The 18954-nt window shown below is 44.7% G+C and overlaps 1 protein-coding gene across 8 annotated transcripts in view; it reads right to left on the bottom strand.

Annotated features, from left to right (window-relative positions):
• Positions 1-8092, bottom strand: part of FAM110B (family with sequence similarity 110 member B) — a 130858-nt gene extending 122766 nt beyond the window's left edge. For all 8 annotated transcript variants that reach the window (XM_082601349.1, XM_082601356.1, XM_082601354.1 and 5 more), the window contains exon 1: positions 7938-8092. The gene's annotated coding sequence lies outside the window, so the exon portion shown is untranslated. The remainder of the gene's footprint in view (positions 1-7937) is intronic.
• Between the last annotated feature and the right edge of the window lie 10862 nt (positions 8093-18954).

The following is an 18954-nucleotide window of genomic DNA, read 5'->3' on the forward strand; positions in this document are numbered from 1 at the left end:
GCCTCGTCTCATCTGTGGAGGACCTGAACCCAACAAGAGGTGGGAGAGGGAGAGGGAGATCTCTCTGCCCGGCTGAGCTGAGACCCGGGTCTCCACCCGCCCTCACACCGGAGCTGAGCCCTCGTCTCTCTGGGGTCTCCCTCCTGCAGACGACAGGTCCTGGGGCTTCTCAGCCTCCAAAACCGCACGCGCCCATCAACTCCTTATAATAAACTTCCTGGAGATCAAGACCAAGATCCTATTGGTTCCGCTTCTCTGGAGAACCCTGACTAACACCAGGTATATGTGAATAATAAATACTACCTGGTAAAATGAAAAATCCAAGTTAAAATGAAGATCCTTAAGTATTTCCGACACAAAACGTCTAAGGATGTTTGATAACGTCTTGGCGCGCTGAATTAAAAGGCTTTGGGATGCAGTCTCTTTATCATTAACTGAACTCACCTAAACACTTTTGAGGAAAGATCCAAAGAAAGGACAGAGCTTTTCAACAGCTGAATGCCTCATGCTGAAATTACTCTGGAAAAAGCATGTGGAAATAGCAATGGGGAATTAAGAACCAAAGCGGTTCGGTCCCGTGCCAGTGGATTCTGAAAGGAAAAATACCTGTGGGAGAAACCCGATAAGCACATCAGGCCATGTGAGCTGGAACCCTTCAATGCTGGAGCAAGGGCAGGGCGGCTTCTAACTGGGGAATCGTGGCCCGTGGGAAGCTCACACTGAACACACGGCTTAGAGCTGGAGAAGTGAAGTTCTCATACACACACACACACACACCCCAACTATAGGACATGTGTGGGACTCCCATCACTTATATGGAAAGTTCTCTTAAAACCAAATTCCAGACTCTACAGATAAACCACAAATCTCCTCTAGCACGACCTAACAGAATATTCCAACTTCCCACAGAATACAGATTTATATGACTCTATAATACTCTCCCCCTATAAGAACTGTAAATATAAATTCACTAACAAGGATTAGAAAAAAAACTCTGTTAAATTAAATAACTAAGTTACTAGACAGCCAGTCTATCCCCTAAAAGACGGTGGCCACTTTGACCAAAAACTGTCAGAAGGCTTGTAGTCACACACTCCAGTCCTGCTGTAAGTTAAAACAAAGCTTACAGAAGCTGTGAAGAGTACCCAGGACTTGTCAAATTCCAAACCAACACAACGATTTCTCTTCTTCCTTCATGGTCACTGAACAAGAACAAAATTTACTGGGAAGAAAAACATCTGATTCTTAAAAATCACAACATTCCAATCAGTGATCATTTGAATGAGCAACGGCCAGGGATAGATGAAAAGGATTTGAAAAATCCCCCAACTCAAGTTAAGTGCACAGGGAAACTCCCAGTTCACCTTGCTCTAACGAGGTAGTCAAAACACAGAAGTGCTGTCAGGATTCACTGGTACTTCCCGACACCACTGAGTTTCCCATTTCCACCTGTCCATTTCTGACCCCCTAGTGGAAACGGTGGCCCCCCGGTAGCCAGGGATCAGAAGATGATAGTTTGCACGTGTGCAAATAAACAGGCTCACACCTCTAGGATGGTGGAGTGTCTGCACAAGGATTTGAAAATACGTCTTTACATTTCATTCACTAAACTTCACCCAAAGACTACAGCCAATAAGCAAGTACTGGGAAAGATGAAAGCCTGGAGAAGAACATATACATATTCTTATTTCTAAAATGGGTACGATTTCCTTTTGAAAAATACAAAAATATAGAATCAAAATCAGTGCACCAACAAACGTCATTATAATGGGACACAGTTTCATTAGTGACAAGATATGACTTGGAAACGGGGGGGAATAACCCATGGTCCAGGGTGCTGACTAGGCAGGTCCACCAGGTTGCCAGCTCTGGCCCTGGTTTCAGTGCCCGCTTCCGGGGGCAGCGGGGAGGTGGAGCAGTGTGACAAGCATGGTCCCTTTCACAGCGGGTGCACCTCCCCACCATGTTTCCTCCTGTGGTTTATAGAAGGAGGTGGGTGCCTCTAAGCTGGCATCTCAGGTATTAGGCAAGCCCCCGCTGACATTTATGGATGAAGCAGGTGACACCCTCTGAAGTGCCGGGGTAAGGCCATAAGCATGTCCCACTACCCCAAGAAACCCACGTTTCCAGATACCAATTCTCCCTCTCCTCTGACCCCCGTCCCCAAAATGCTCTCTCAAGACTGGCTTGGAGCCTGCCCACTGGACCCCGGGTTTATACACCTGGGCTGGAAGGCCCATCATCTCAGCACAAAAAACAGAGTCAGAGAAGAACCCTGCCTGAGCACAGGCCTTTCTGCTGCGCCTTTGGCTCCCGTGGGAAGGACCCCATAGTCAGCAGTGTCACCTGCACAGTCGGTTGGTAACTAAGTCCCGGCCCAGGCCCTGCGGATACAGCAGCCGACACGACAGCGACCCTCTCAACCGGGAGAAACGTACTAATAACAACGTGTAAGCAAAGTACACAATTTCCCTTAGGAATGAGGGCTGTGAATAAAATAACATAGGACTGGGGGACACAGAGTGGCTGGAGGAGGGGCAACCTTAGCTTCAGCAGTCAGGGTGAGTCTCCGAAAAAGTGCCTTTCACCCTGTTACCCGTGTGATAAGAATATACAAGACAGATGGAGGGATGGGTGACATCCACGAGACAGTAACACCCAACAGCAACCAAACTCCGTGGAGTGCCCGGCACTTTGCAAGCATCATCCTCCTAAAACCTCACAACGATCCCATGAAGTAGTTCCTGCAGTTTTCCCTATTTTACAGTTCGGGACACTGAGGTGCCAGAAGCCCGGGTAACCTGTTCAACCTACAGAGCCGATCTTTGTGCCCAGACAGGCTCAACTAGAAATGCATCCCCTCCCAGGCCCTTGGGCACCGACTCACCTATTTGCTGGGACAGCTAAGTGTTTGGCCTGGAATCCCCGCAGAGGTGCTCAAGCCCTCACCCTGCCCCGCCCCCAGTGGGTTAACAGAGACAAACAAAGCTCAGAACTCCCAAGGGATCTGCCACCCATTCTGAATGTGCTCACGGTGTCTGTGACTCCCCTTGAACCTGACAAATCCGGGCTGTCCCAGTCTCCTTAATCTCTGACACCATCAGACTTCAGTGCACCTAGAAGCAACGGCATCTGCGAATACCTTCTCATGTGGTTTGTAAGAATCAGTAAGACCACCTGCACGGGATGCAGGTTTCCACTGCAGCTTCCAATCCAGAGGTGGCCTACAAGGGAGGCCCTGCTGACCTGGCTCTTCTGCCACTGTCTCCTGTTCCTCACAAAGGCCACAGGGCCTTTGCACAGGCTGTCTGTCCTCTCTGCCCAGAGGCCTTCCAGAGGTTGCCTCTTTCTTTCACATATGTCTCAGCTCAAACATCCTCCATGAGGCCCTCCCAGACCACCCAGCCCAGATGAGAACGCCACCCTCACTCTTGACTGCAATTATTACTGCTTCGAGTTAGCTTTTCATTTGCTTGTTTACTTTATCATCTATTTTGCCCCACTTGACACTAGGATGCCTTAGAGAGGCAGGGACCTTGTCTTTCCTGGGCACTGCTTATCCCCAGCACCTGGCACACAATCAATCTATAAATATCTGTTTAACGTAACAATCATCAGGACTTCCCTGGTGGCGCAGTGGTTAAGAGTCCACCTGCCAATGTAGGGGACACGGGTTCGAGCCCTGGTCTGGGAAGATCCCACATGCCACAGAGCAACTAAACCCGTGCGCCACAACTACTGAGCCTGCGCTCTAGAGCCCATGAGCCACAACTACTGAGGCCCACGGGCCTAGAGCCCATGCTCTGCAACGGGAGAGGCCACCACAATGAGAAGCCCGTGCACCGCAACGAACAGCAGCCCTCGCTCACCGCAGCTAGAGAAAGCCCACATGCAGCAGCGAAGACCCAACGCAGCCAAAAAATAATAAATAAAGAAAAAATATATAACAATTAAGAAAAAATATATAACAATCATAATAGAAGAAATTACTAAATTACATTATTTCACATAATTACTTCCTTTTCATCACAGTCCAGTCAATGGGACAAAAAACTTGCTGTCAAGAATGACCATTTTGAAGGATATCAGTGATTCTTCCTGAAAAAGACAAAAAGATGCAACTAACTTCTAGAGGGGCCCTGAGGGGTAAAATGCACTACAACATAACTACTCCAAAATTTCCCATATGCTTCCAAATTGTATTTTGAAAAGCTTTACCCGGAACTGGACAATTTCAAAACCTACTGATCTTGCTCTGCTGTATAAAATACAGCACAGAATTCTTATAATTCTTCTAGAAAGCTCTCTGTCAAATGACATATTGTTTCCTTGGGCTGAGTATTCACCTTTGAACTTCTCCCTAAAGTGTTTACAATTTTAAAAATCCCATCTTTAGTGCCAGTTCCACTTTAGAATTGTTTAATCATACTGGAAAAAGGAAGTAATTTGTTTCACCTACTAACATTTCCTTAAAAAATTTTTTTTTAAATTTTTTAAAAAACAAGTCTGATGTCTTCAAATGCTGTGTTCTTATGTGATTCTCCTTGTGAGACTCAAACCACAAAAAGTTAAAAATATGAAAATCCCATGCAGGCCCTTCTCACAAGTAGGAGGGAACCAAACATGTCACAATAGGAGTGAATATGCATGACTTAAGTTCATTAATGTTGTATTACAAAAGATCATCCAGAAACAAACCCCGGTTTAAAAACAGGATGAAAATGTATTCTGCAATACATTTCCTTGCCAGTAACTAATTACCTGCAATTAATTATTTGGACCATGACATCCATGAACAATGAGAAACTAAATTTCTTAACTACTGTTCTCCAAAATCTTCCATGCAAATCACCCCGTAACTTATCCTGACAAAGCTCAGAATCAATGTTACATTTAGCTTCTTCGATGAATATTTTTGGGCATAATTTGTGTTCTCCTCTGAACAATTCTCAAGCATTACTTTTGTGTGTTTCTATAATGCTTTCAATACCAAACAAGATCACCATTACAACATGAAATCAGCTTTGCTTCTTCTGAGCTCCGTGACTCAGCCGAGTCACCTGCCTCACCTGCAGCAAGGAGATAAGAGCAAGGACCCCGCGCTGGAGGAGTTAAGGGAACGCACCGTCATCTGTCTGGGACTGGACCGGTCCCCGCGCCAGCCGCAGAGATAACTCCCATCACAATCCACAAAACCCTTCTTCCGAGCGCACCTCCTCTCCTTGGTGCTGTACTAAGTAGAATGAATATATGTTTTCGTGGATGAGTCATGGCTTTGCAGAGCTCCAGAGCCTTCAGCCTGAATTGCAATTCTCACTGCATCATACTTGGAGGCAGAATGGTGGTAAAAACCAGAATAAATGAGAATTCACCCTGGGAAGCTGTTGTCTTAAATAAAGTCAAGAAGCAAGTAGGTTTCTTATCATTTGTTTCTCTCTCCTAGAAGTTAAATACTGAAAAAAAAAAAAAAGTCCAGGATTGTTGGAGATCCCCAACGCTCAGAACAGTCAATCTTACTCTTTTATGGGCAAATAAGAGTAAAGGGTACAGTCGACTAAATAATATTTTGACAATGTTTGTCTTAACACCTGGAATACTCTGGCTTTCAGAGAGAAAAATCTGGCCAATATTCTTTAAAAGTTGAAAAGACAAAGGACAAACTTTTTAAAAAGTTTACTCCTAAGAATATTGTTAGGAAGTGTCAGTGCAGACAGAGTATATTTTGGGGAGAGGGCAAGCAATGAAATTGCTAAAGGAATCCCTGCAGTTTTTCTTGAGCACACGTCTGTCCACCAGCATTATCCACAGCACCATCTACTGCCCAACTGTCCGCACAGCAGCCCTGGCTCTGCAGGGCCCCCAAGAATTAATGCCAAGCCTCGGCTTAGCTAAATTAACTGTTTAGGAATGAAAAAGATGTCACTTCAAAGTTAAAAGCGGGGGCGACCTCAGAATGAAGGTAAACTCCTGACAATCTTTTCAAATATCTAGACAGCAAACATAATCTTTTGGTTACTAACATACAACAATTAAGTAGTTTTATTTTTTCTTGGCTAGTTACACTATAAACTCTGCTCTACAGATTTTAAAGCATGGGTAAGATTTATATGTTCTGGTTGATGCATGTGTATACAGTACATATATTTATCTTTTATTACCTTTTGACATGGTAGGAGTTACCTAACCGCTGTTGCTAGCAGCAACGCGGAATGCAAAGTATGATCTTCAACCTATAGAACAAGGGGATTCGGGGAGGGGCTCAGAGCCCAGGTTTCTCCTAATGTCTAGGCTTTTCCTTAGACAGGTAGGCCCTTCAGGATAATGAAGTCTCGCGAAACGTACCGGCATACGACCCGATGCAGGGCTGTGTTCTCGTCCTCACAAATCTGCTATACTTCATACATAAGAACACACAGAACAGCTCGTCCGTCATAAGCAAAACAACAACCTAACCTCAATTCTGATCTAAAATTAAACTGCAGACTTAAAATAGACCATGATTTAAAAGATCTGGGACTTAAAAAACCAAAACAACCATTTTCCAAAGAGAAAAAAAGCACATGAACTGGTAATACAAATTAAAACTAAAACCAGCTGGCACCTAGCACCGTGTTCCGGAGGGAGGGCACTATTCTAAGCTCTTTACAGATTATCAGGTTGTCAAAATACCATCTATAGTAATATCATAAATTAAGTACCATAGGGTAAGTCAGTGGAATGTTAACCCGAGGAAGAAGTCTGGCTTACCATTAACTCACCCTTATGTTAAAAAAAACTATGCTTAATAAATAGCTCATTGGAACGACCAGGGGTGGTGATGTCACAAAACAAGTACAAGTTAATACAGGTATTTTCCATGGAATGACTCTAAGTGTAAATTGGGGGGAAAAGGCTAAATAAATATCTTCACCGCCAACAGGGGAAATGAAGAAAATGGAAGTCATTTACTATTTATACTGCAAAAATGCTTAGTCTACTATCATATTCCCCTTCTCAGGATCACACCCGTGTGTAGTCCACACCACGCCAGCCATGCAGTGTTGTCACAGATGTGAGCCAGATTTTGCACAGGACGTGGCCGGGAGGAAAAGCGCAAAGTTAGCTTGCATCTCCTGCGGGAAATAAAGCCTGCTTATTTTTGTGGCTCAATACATCTGAATACCAACTCGAAAGGGTTAAAAAGCCGGGCACCTGGTGTTCGCTTTCCACTCTCCAGAGTGATTTAAGCTTACAGCGAAGTTCTCTCCGCTTCCCTGCCCGGCCTGCAGCCTGCACGGAGGGAGAGCTGTCACCACCGTCTACACCCTGCCGCACGGGTTCTCACCACCAGCGGGGCCCCCGGGCTGGGCAGCGGGCTCGGCGGCTTCCCCCAACCTGCAAGCGCTGGGCGGCCGAGTTCCGAGCTCCGCGGCGTGACGGGGCACGAGTGCGCCAGGGGTCACTTAATTCCATTTCAAATCTGTACGCTTTCAAATAAAGTCGAGACAACGGAGACCACGGATGGAGCTGGAGGGGGCCACCAAAAACAAACTTTCAGAGCCCCTGAATCTGCATTTCTTGCAGGAATTCCCAGTCCGCGACGGGGAGAGCCCGATGCTCCCAAAGCACCCAGCCCCCGAGACGAGAGGCCCTGCGAGGAGCCCTGGCCGAGGGGGTCCACTCGCAGCCCCCCGCCCCGCGCACCCCGCCTGCCCGGCCCCAGCCCCGGCCTCCGCCCGGCCTCCCGCCGACCCTGGGCGCGCGGCGAGCTCGCGGCCCGGAACGCCGGCCGGCGTCGGTCCGGGCCATGCGGCCCCCGGGCCCGGCTGGACCGAGCCCCAGGCCGGGCCGGAGCGGCAGAGACGGACCCAGCGGCTCCGCGGCCGCGCGCGGCTTCCGCATTGTCCGCGATCGGGGCGCGGCGCGGCCCCCCGACCCGGCCCCCGGCCCAGCCTTACCTCAGCCGCGCTCCCCGGCCGCGGGCGGTGCGGCCCGAGCCGGGCTCCAGGCTCCGGAGGCTGCTGGGACAAGGAGTCGGGGCCCGCGAGGGACGGGGGCCGGGCCGCCGGGGCCGCAGGAGGGCGGAGCGCGGACGGGGCCGGCCGAGGGGGCCTGGGGCGCGGGGCGGCTGAGGGCCCGGCTGGCGGCGGCGGCCGCGGCGGCTCGGTCTGCGCCGAGTGGGAGGGCTCGGGCAGCCTTCGCCAGGGCGCGAGGGAGGGAACTTGGAGCGAGTCACCGCGGCCCCGAGCGCGTGGCTCCGCCGAGTGTGCACGCCCCCGAGCGCCCCGCCCCGGCCCCGCCCCTCCCCTCGCTCCCGCCCCGGCCCCGCCCCTCCCCTCGCTCCCGCCCCTCCCCTCGCTCCCGCCCCTAAACCCCCGCCCCGCCTCCAAACCCCCCGCGCTCGACCCCCGCTCCCTCCCCGGTGGAGAATCGCCGGACCTCCACCGCCAGGAAACCCCAGATCCGGAGCCTGTTCTGTGAGCGTGATAACCCGCCAGTCAGTCCATCCAGATCCCGGTGCCTGACAACATTCTCTGCTGACTAACTTTCATATACTCAGACGGACCGCCTTAGTATTTGTAGACTAAACTTCTGAAGGCACTTTTAAGACTCCAAAAAAGATTTGAAGAAGACAGTAGAGAATATAGAAAAAACAATCTCCGAGCACAAGGTACTGGCCCTAGAGAATGGGCCAGCTGATGTTTCAAAGTCAAGTAAGCGTTTTGGGGTGCATCCTTATTCATCTCATATTGCATGGTTTGGTAATGCTTTTTCTTTAGATTTGCTTAATAACTTGATTGGGGTTTTGAGGGTTTTACTGTTTTAGGAAGATTAAACCCATCCAGTTGAGTGTTTGCTACTGGGAATTCTAAAAGGCAAAATCTATATTTATCAAAACGGTTGATTTTGAATGCGACACGAATTCACAACATGATTACTTCTCTAAAATATGTAGCAAATATGTATTTTGTATCTTTAGTACGTTTGAAATACAGTTGCATTCATCCCATTTTCTCAGAAAGATCATCTATATTTGAATTGTATGACTCTTATTTCACTCAAGTTCAGAAATTATCAAATAAATAAAACTCAGGCTCCCATAATAAATTTTTGGCCATTTACAAGAGAACCATTTTAAGGAAGTGACATGATACTGGGTTTTCAATGGAACTTTCCTTTGGCATACTAATGCATACCATGTGATCACAGATTATGTTGTGGTCTCCTTTAACTCCAAAAGTCCTGTTACAGTAGAATGAAGTTATTTTTCATCATTCCCATAGCAAATGAACCAACTTCTCTCACTCCAAAGTAGTCTATTAAAAAACAATAATAATCACTTCTTTGCCCCAACAAGTTCCTTCTGGGAATTGCTCCATGCTGTTGTGTGTGACACCCTCCCCCCTGCCATTTCAGGGGCTCATGAACCAGGTCTGCCAACCAGAGTGTATCTCATAGCCCCCCTCCAAGGGGAGAGGGCTGGCACAAGTTCAGAGGCGGGGTGGGGGGTCCTTTTTCTGAACTGATATGGCAGCTTCAGAGACCGTGCCATGTAAGCCTACAGCAGCTGGAGGTAGCCTATTAGAGAAGAAAGCCAAACCAGAAGAAAGCCACCTGCGCCACGGAAACAGGCAGAGTCCTGATGACATTAACAAGCCCCTCCAGGCAGCCATCTCTGAAACCAGTCAAGACTCCTGGACGTCTGAGGAAATGCACCAATAAATTGTCTTTTTAGCTTATTCTGTTTTGAGCTAGGTTGCTTTTCAAAATACTCACTTAAAAAGCCGTGGAAGTTCCTATATGACCCATGCTCTGAAAATCAGGTATGTAACCAGTGAATTGTAGCTTCCTTGTCACTTAACTTGCGTCTTCATAATAAAGTAGATACCAAGAAGTCCACTTACCAGGAAGCCTTACCTTGTGGCAGGACTAAGGATCTCATTTAGAGAATTACTGTTGCCCAGGGTAGATTTCATATTTTCACATTGTCCTTCCCAAAACCAAAAATTAATAAAAGATGTGGTTAGAAAATGAGAGAGAAGAGAAAAACACATCGAAACTAGAATATCCCAGTAAATGTTTTTGTCTTATCAATTATTCCAATAAAAGTTGTTTTCATAATCCCGAATATTTGCTGATATAAGACCTTTCTTCTTTTCTGGACTCACAATTGTAGGGTCAGCTACAGACTTTTGGGGACTGGTGAGATTGGTTTGTTGTGCTGGAATTTTACTGTTGAGGAGAAGTAGTCCATTGGCTTATGCCTGGAATTCTTTTGTCTCACAGAGACTTTTGTCTCTGAAAGTATGTAAAAATATTTGACTAGTACCCTAACGAGCATTCACACACTAATCAGCGTGTTGCTTAACCATTACTCACAGGTCACCGTGAACACTAGGAGTGTTGATGGCAAGGAAGTGGGCTGGATGCACCCAAAGGCATTGTGTTGAGCCTTTGATTCCAAGAGTTTTTTCTTATGGGAACTCTGATCTCAATTCAGAGTTTTCATCAGCGTTTCTTCACATGGATATGTACCCAGTTGTGTGGACAACTAGTGAAATTTCATGTATAAAAGCCCATGAGCCAGGGCTTCCCTGGTGGCGCAGTGGTTGAGAGTCCGCCTGCCGATGCAGGGGACGCGGGTTCGTGCCCTGGTCCGGGAGGATCCCATGTGCCGCGGAGCAGCTGGGCCCGTGAGCCATGGCCGCTGAGCCTGCGCGTCCGGAGCTTGTGCTCCGCAACGAGAGAGGCCACAACAGTGAGAGGCCCACGTACCACAGGAAAAAAAAATAAAGCCCATGAGCCAAATAATAATATATCATAAACAGATCTGAGTCCCAGTAAAGAACAGTACACAGAGGTGAACCATCTCCAGAAACATGACAGGGCAGCCTAGGAGGAAAAGTAAAGAAAAAGTCGTTCTGGAATCCTAGCCCAGCTCTGCATGACACATCCAAATGACTGGCTATGATTCTCCAGCGAAAATGTCTATCAAATATCCAGAGTCTGCCCACATCCCTGTGCCAGATCCAAGTAATGTCTGTGCCATTTCCTTACCCAAGAGTGACAAGAGCAATCTCCCAGTTCACCTGGGCTCCGACAACCTCATCTGTCTGTCCAGAACCCACCCCGGGAACATGGCATACACCACTGGCTTTCGAACTCTGAAACAGAATCACCTGAGTGCTCTTGAATTCCAGGTCTCCAGGTTGAGGGGAGGAGGGACAGACGTGTATTTTTTTTTTAAATTCCCCTAAGAGATTGTGATGATCAGCCAGGATGAAAGTAAATAAGGTCTGTGAATACCTGCTCTTAATTCCACAGGAAGAGACTTGAGAAACCCTCTGATCAGACTGCACTGATTTAGGATTGTATGTAAAATTACAGTTGTTGATTGAACAAGCTCAATTTATCTTTTCCTCTGAACAGCCTTTAGTTCCTCCAAGGTTATAGAAAAAGCAGAGAGGAATGCTCCTTAGGAGGAGGAGGATTTGCTAGAAGCAATCACGCTGAAAAAGGACAGCTTACAGCAAGGAGGAGATAAGAGAATCTCTAAGTAGAAAAGCATGGCCAGTTGCTTCGGGAAGAGGTGACTCCGCCAGGGACAGTTGCCTGGGGAATCTCTTATTGCATATTTCACGGTTTATTACATGTTCATGCTAATGACCAGAGGAGTCAAAACAGTTGAGTTATGTTCGTGAATACAGACTCACATCATTTAATACCAGTAATAGCTCTCATTTATTGAATACTTGGTCTGTGCTAGACTGTATACCTGCCTCATTTTCAGCCACCACAATGGCCCTAAACATAAATATTTTGACCACATTTTATAAAGAAGAAATTCAGGCCCAGGGAAGGTGAGTGACACATCCAAGGTCATAGAGTTAGTAATTAGGGGATTTAAAGGCTGGTCCACATGGTGCCAAAGCCTGTGTATCTTTTACTCTAAACCAAACTTGCCTGACTCCTGTGAATCATCTACCCAATAAGACAGTCCCTGACCATGTGAGCTATTTAGATTTAAATAAGTTAAAATTAGATTGGATGAAGACTTCAGTTTCTCAGGCACACTAGCCCCTTTTCAAGTGCCACTAGCCACACTGGAGGAGCAGATAAAAAACATTATCCCAGAAAGCCCTGTTAGACAGCACTGACACTTCACGTGTTTGTCTATTTCATCAATGAAGGCAGTGTTCTCTGTGGTTGGATTTTTCAAGTAAATTATTCCAACTTTATGTTAACTGTTTGGATGGAATTTTTTCTAAAATATGTCATACATTTATGTGCCTGTGTCTGTTTGGGCTGCTGTAACACAAATACCATAGATTGGGTTACTTATGGACCATAGAAATTTATTTTCTCACAGTTTTGGAGGCCAGGAAGTCCAAGATAAAGGCACCAGCAGATCTGGTGTCTGTTGAGAGCCCAGCTTCTCCTTGTGCCCTCAAATGCCCTCAGGGAGCTCTCTGGGGTCTCCTTTATGAGGGCACTAATCCTATTCCTGAGAGTCCCACCCTCATGACCTAATCCCCTCCAAAGGCCTCAGCTACAAATATCATCAGCTCGGGGCGGGGTGGGGGGGACTAGATTTCAATGAATGACTTTGGGAGTGCACAAACACTGCAGCTTGCCTTAATCAGCAGAGCACACTGAACGAAATGTCTCTTTGAAGCATTCAGGGCAAGGCACCCACCTCAGTGGACCCAAATGGCCAACCCCAAGCCCATGCTTCTCTGTCCGCTGGCCCCTCTGTTTTCCACCTTTACTTCTTGTTTTTCTCAGACTGTCTACTTGCTTTTGGCCACATTCTGGTGCTCACTGATGTTCCGCCCTCAGCCTGCTTCTACTTTTATCTATGCACGCTTCCTATGGGTTTTTTCCCAAGTCCGTATCTCCAACTACCACCAGTTTGCCAGTGACTGCAGAATTTTCATCTCTAACTCCCACCCCAGTTTCTGATCTTCAGAACAGTTTCTTTTTCTAGCCCTTTACTGGACTGGTGCTACTCAGAGTGCTGTCTCTGGACCACAGCAGTAGTCTGTGACCACAAGATGGGTTTAGAAGGTGAAAGCCTGTGTTTAGACACTTTTCTAGCAATCTGACACTGCTGGGACATGATTTGTTGTATTCTGTAGTATATATGTAAATAACAGACCGCCATGGATTGGAAATTTAAAACAAACAGACAAACACTGTACTTGACTCCACATCGTTGTCTCCTGGGCCCCCACTGCTCTTTACCTACACTTGTCAATACTGACGTTATTATTGTCCCCTGAGCATGAGTCAGGATCCAGGCAGGAAACAGGGAAATGAATACAGGGAACCACTTACAAAAATGCTGGAGAAGCTGAAAAGACAAACAAGAGAAGGTGAACCAACCTAGATTTTAGCAGGAGCAGGAAATCCTCCCATAAAGAGAGCAGATAAAGGAGAAGGTGGTGTCACTGGGCCCTGGGATTTGGAGCTGATGAACTGATCAGTTACCAGGAATAACAAGGATTGCTCCCAGGAGCTGAGACCGTACAGGGCATGCAGATGCTCTCTGTTTAACTGAACTGAATTGAATTTCCTATTCTGTTCTTGACACTGAACACATATAAAAATTTCCTGGGGACCTCTTTTTTTTTTTTTTTTTTTGCTATACGCGGGCCTCTCACTGTTGTGGCCTCTCCCGTTGCGGAGCACAGGCTCCGGACGCGCAGGCTCAGCGGCCATGGCGCACGGACCCAGCCGCTCCGCGGCATGTGGGATCTTCCCAGACCGGGGCACGAACCCGTGTCCCCTGCATCAGCAAGGGGACTCTCAACCACTGCGCCACCAGGGAAGCCCACTGGGGAACATTGCTAAATATTGCATATAACAGGTTAGTGATGCAGAAGTTTTGAAGCTGTTCAGGTCCTTTCCAGCTCTAAAACTGATCTAGGCTTCAGCACTGAGATGCTGTGTCTGCTTCTATGAAATAAATTCATGAACTCTTATTTTCATTTAGCTCAGAACTTTCACTTACTTCAAGATTTTCAACTATTTCAAAAGGATTAAATTGTCAGAATTTGCTTGCATAGTACATGGAATATTAGGTTTATTATGTGCCCTCTGTATTCTCATAGACAGGGTGAAATAATGTACTAAGGATAGTTAAACTATGTGTGACAAGGTGAGCTTAGATTGCTTGCCTACTTCATAGAAATATCCATCTATTTTGTGCGGAGCTCACCAATTCTCATTTTCCCTGGAATCAAAAATCAGAGGTGACACAGATACCTGGAATCTCTAATTTCATTCCAACCTCTTCCTAATCAAAGATTAAACCAGTTCATTAGTAGCCAGAAAAATGAACTAATTTGGATTTTTCTCCTCTTTCTACCATTATATCGTAGAGCAGCTAATGAGCAAAATAGATAATAAGCAGGAGAGAACAAGGAGAAAAGGACAAGTAAGGGAATATGAGGTCTCTGAGCCACAGATGGTAAAGATGCTTAATCACCAGTTTCTTCTCTTTAAAACACGTGTGACTAGGTACACAGACTTCTGAGTCTTAGGGTTCAATGTGTATCTTTTTCCTGAACTCTTTTTAAAATGGATGTTCTCGTTTCTCAATGTTTGGTAAAGATATATTCAGAATTTCCTGTAGGCATTCTATTGTTCAGTCACCTGCTATTAATCGTAAGGGTGAGCAATGCTATAACTGACATGTGTAGAAATCACCTGCAAATTATTGGGAAATTTTAACAAAGTGTCAGAATGCTTTGGGGAGAGATGTGCATTTTAGCTAATCCACCCACTCCTTCTTCCCTCACTTACCTGTCACCGAATCTCTCATTGTCAGTGTTTTCACTTGTGCATCTAATCATTCACATCTTACCTGCCCTTAGCACAATAGCTTCCCTGTTCATTGTGTAATCACACAACCAGTCAGATGGATTCTTTGTTACCTCTTCTATGACTATTCTTCCTTTCTCGGAATTGGTAAAAATAGATCTTTTGAGCAGCCACTCAATGATTCCAACTTGTTTCATTTACTTACAAATTCCACATACCCTTAATTTTCTGCTAGTTTCACCACCAGCAGCCAAGACTTCTAAGTAGATATCCTTTTGGAATATCAACATTTGCAAGTTGCCAGCCAGTTTGTCACAGGAGAGGGATGAGGTAGAGGAATGGAGGAAGGGCGGTTGGAAGGAAACAAAATGGGCTGACGGAGGGGGTGTCTGTACTCCCCAGCTCACCATTCCATCCAATCAGAAAAGCTCTGTCCAAACTCAGCTGGAGAACTAAATCAGAGTCTGTTTTGAAATCTTTTGGGAAAACAAATCAGCGTAGGTCGCCATTTTGGTGCTTCTGACAGAAGTATGGAAACACACACAATCAGCATCGGCTACAAAAATGTCCATGTGTAATTATGGCATTTTATCAGTTTGCACTTGTCTTCCTCTGACAGCCTGTATTTCCTGTTATTTGTTAGCTGAGAGTTTTATGCAAAGTGGTAGGTAGAAAATTTAAATACTAGCCCGATTTTCTCATAATCATAAAGAAGAATAATTCCTTATGAATTTTGCGTTGGCTGCGTTCGCAAACTCTTAGGGAACATCTTACTCATGCTGTTCTTAGAAGGTCTTTCTAAGTTATATTGGATTCGATTGCAGAGTGGAACTCAGATCTCACTACACACTAATAAGTTGTCCAACTCAACTGATGGTATTAGTGTGTCTCCTCCTTAACCTCTCCAGACTGTGAGCTACGTGAAAACAGGGGATGGAGCTGACCCCACTGGTGCAATTTCTCACACTACTTAGCAAAAGCAGAGGCAACTGGCAGAATTTCATCAGACACTCACGGAGCTAAATAGATGCTCCAATAGTGGCATAATTATGATGTCACTTTATAGTCAACAACTTCCAGTCCCCAGGAACTGGTACAAAGTCTGGACACTGTAACATTTCTTGCACAGTCACGAGCTCAGGAAGTGTTGTCATCCTGGAGAAGGGCCAAGCCTGAGTGCAGCTACCGAGAGCCAGCAGGACACCTTTCCCAGCTGGCGACACCCATCAGAATCCAGGAGAGAATGAGAATAGGGCATTCCAGGAAGATCTAACTCTTCCTTGGATCTGAAAAGATCCATAAAATCACACATTTAAGAATATGAATTGCAAAATATTCTTGTTAATCTCCTATGAATAAGGTGTTATTTTTCTCTAAAAGTAAATATTATATTTGAGAAAATAGAATTGTGATGCGAGTTCTCGTACCAAACAAGATACGAGACTCACCCAGGCAGGGTTATGGGGGTGACGGAGGGTCTGCAGGAGAACGGGCTTTTCAGAATGTTGGCAACCTGGAGGCAGGGGTATCCTCTGGGCATGCCTGCCTGTCACCTGACTTGGCTTTCTCCCTCTAGGAGCATATGGTTGTGCTAATATTTTCTGTCCTTTCCCCTCAATTTTATTGAGGTATAATTGACATATTGTATAAATTTAAGGTGTACAGCATAAAGATATGGTACATGTATATATTGTGAAGTGATCTCCACACTAGGTTTAGCCAACACGTTTAGTCCAGACTTCACAGCATCCATCTCTATACCCTCTGGTTTCTGCAGGGCTGCCACACAAAACCACACAGCTTCCATTGCCCAACTCCACGGGCCACACTCCAGACACTGCCCTACAAAGGAAGTGCACACACCAACTCTGGTGCTAGAAAATGTTATTTTGTTAATTTTTCTGTCTTTCCCCCCCACAGACTCTGATTTCCGCTCTGGCACAACAGACCCAATGTTGTAACTATAAATGTACTATAAATCATTTGGCAAAATGTTCTGTGACTTACAGTAACATTAGGCAATAAGCTTATGAATAATAAGCTTCCAATGTTCTATGTGTACACTAGCATCTATCTGCCTATCTCTATGTATGTACACATACTAATAATTTCACTAAGAAAGTCTTTGCTGTTCTTAAGGAGAGAATCGTTTAAACAAGGACAAGACTACTTAAGTGTTGGAGGTTATTGTATTTTAAAGGGCATTTTAATAAACCATTGCATGAGGAATAGATTGGTATATACAGGTTGCGATCTTCTGCCCTGTCGCACCAGAATAAAGCGATTACATAATTTACGGAGATGCACCTCATCAGTAATTGTGTTCTGTCATAACAAGAGGTTTTACAATGATCACTCACTAAATTGTAGAACATCCATTGTGCATATGATGTAGGAGGGCTGGGAGGAGTCATAGCAAATTATAAGATGGGATTTCTATCCATAAGTAATTTTCAGTTTCTTTAAGTAACATAATACACCCATGAAAAAAACTGAGCAGACGAGAAAGGTCTAATAAATATAATGCAGGATCAGTTTCAAATAAGTGCAAACAGATGCTTTATAGAGAAATCAGATGGAGGAAGATTATAAAAGTTTCTTTAAGGAAGTGAAGTTTTAATACGACTTTATATAATGAGAGGGTTAAAAAGAGGAGAGTCGTGTTTTTCTTATAGACAAATTGCAATTATAAATTAAATAAGGCACAAATTAGAAAAAAATTGATAACTACTCTGAAGAGACTATGGTAGATAGATTTATTAAAGATTTATTAAAGGAAGTTAGTTTGGAAGTAGAGAGTAAGAATCACCAGTGAATGACCAGTAGCACGCCAGCCATTTATTGCTTCTAAACAGTGTTTCCAAAGATTCTAGATAGTCACAAGAGGGTCACTGTTCCTTTATCTCTAACTTTAATATAGAATATTGTTGTTGAGTATTTTTGACCTCTATTGATAGGCATGACTAATTGGTAAAATAAGACTTTCTAATGTACAAATAAAGACAGGATTAGTTGAAGTATACAGTAATATGAATCATAATTATATGATTTACTATTCAACAAATTTTAATATAAAACAGATGTTTTTTCTTTTTCTCGGTACGCAGGCCTCTCACTGTTGTGGCCTCTCCCATTGCGGAGCACAGGCTCCAGACGCGCAGGCTCAGCGGCCATGGCTCACGGGCCCAGCCGCTCCGCGGCGTGTGGGATCTTCCCGGACCGGGGCACGAACCCGTGTCCCCTGCATCGGCAGGTGGACTCTCAACCACTGTACCACCAGGGAAGCCCAAAACAGATGTTTTGAAATTGTACATAAAAAAACAACTGTGAGCATTTGGAATAAGAAAGAGTTTTAGTTTATGCTTTTGAAATCACCTTAATTTTATATTCAGATTAGAATGTCTAAATCAGAATATTACAGATATAGCAAAATAACATTAAGTCCCCATAATTCTCAAGATTGCAATGAAAAATAAAGCAGTAGATCTTGAAGACCCTCTTAATTTTCAAGACTAAATGCAGCAAAAAGTGTTTCTTTTTCTTGTTAGTGAAATTGATAACACTATTGAGAGTGTCAGGAACTAAGCCAAATATTTTGATGATTTTATTTTTAAAGAGTTCATATTGAAGAATGCAAAACGTGGAACATAACATCTGTAAACACTATACACATTAATTTACACACCCTCCCCAAACGATAGTAGAGAAATGTTGTTATCTGGAATAGAAAAGTTGTCAATTTCCTGTTGTAAGCAAGTCTGGTATAGTTATAACTCAGAATTCTTCCTTTATTTCTTTCTTGATGGACAGATCTTACTTATTCCATATATTCCCATGCATAAATGACTTCAGTAAACCTAAAAACATTTTTTCTCCCACATTTGTGGGGTTGGAACGTTTTCAGTGAAGGTTTTTAGTAAAGGTAAATATAGAGCAGGCAGAAACATTCTTTTTTAAAAAGAGCCTTTATAAATAACAATTATGTTTCTTTAAGTAAGTAGACGTTAATTATTCAGAAAAAACTTCAGCATATTGTGTGTTTATCATAAAATATTTCCAAGAAAGAATAAACCATCTAAGTTACACGATACTCTAACTACACCCCATACAATGAAGCACTTACTGTATTTTTCCACACATTGAGGTAAA

Source organism: Mesoplodon mirus (genome assembly GCF_964341445.2).
Source record: "Mesoplodon mirus genome assembly, chromosome: 16".
NCBI lineage: Eukaryota > Metazoa > Chordata > Mammalia > Artiodactyla > Ziphiidae > Mesoplodon > Mesoplodon mirus.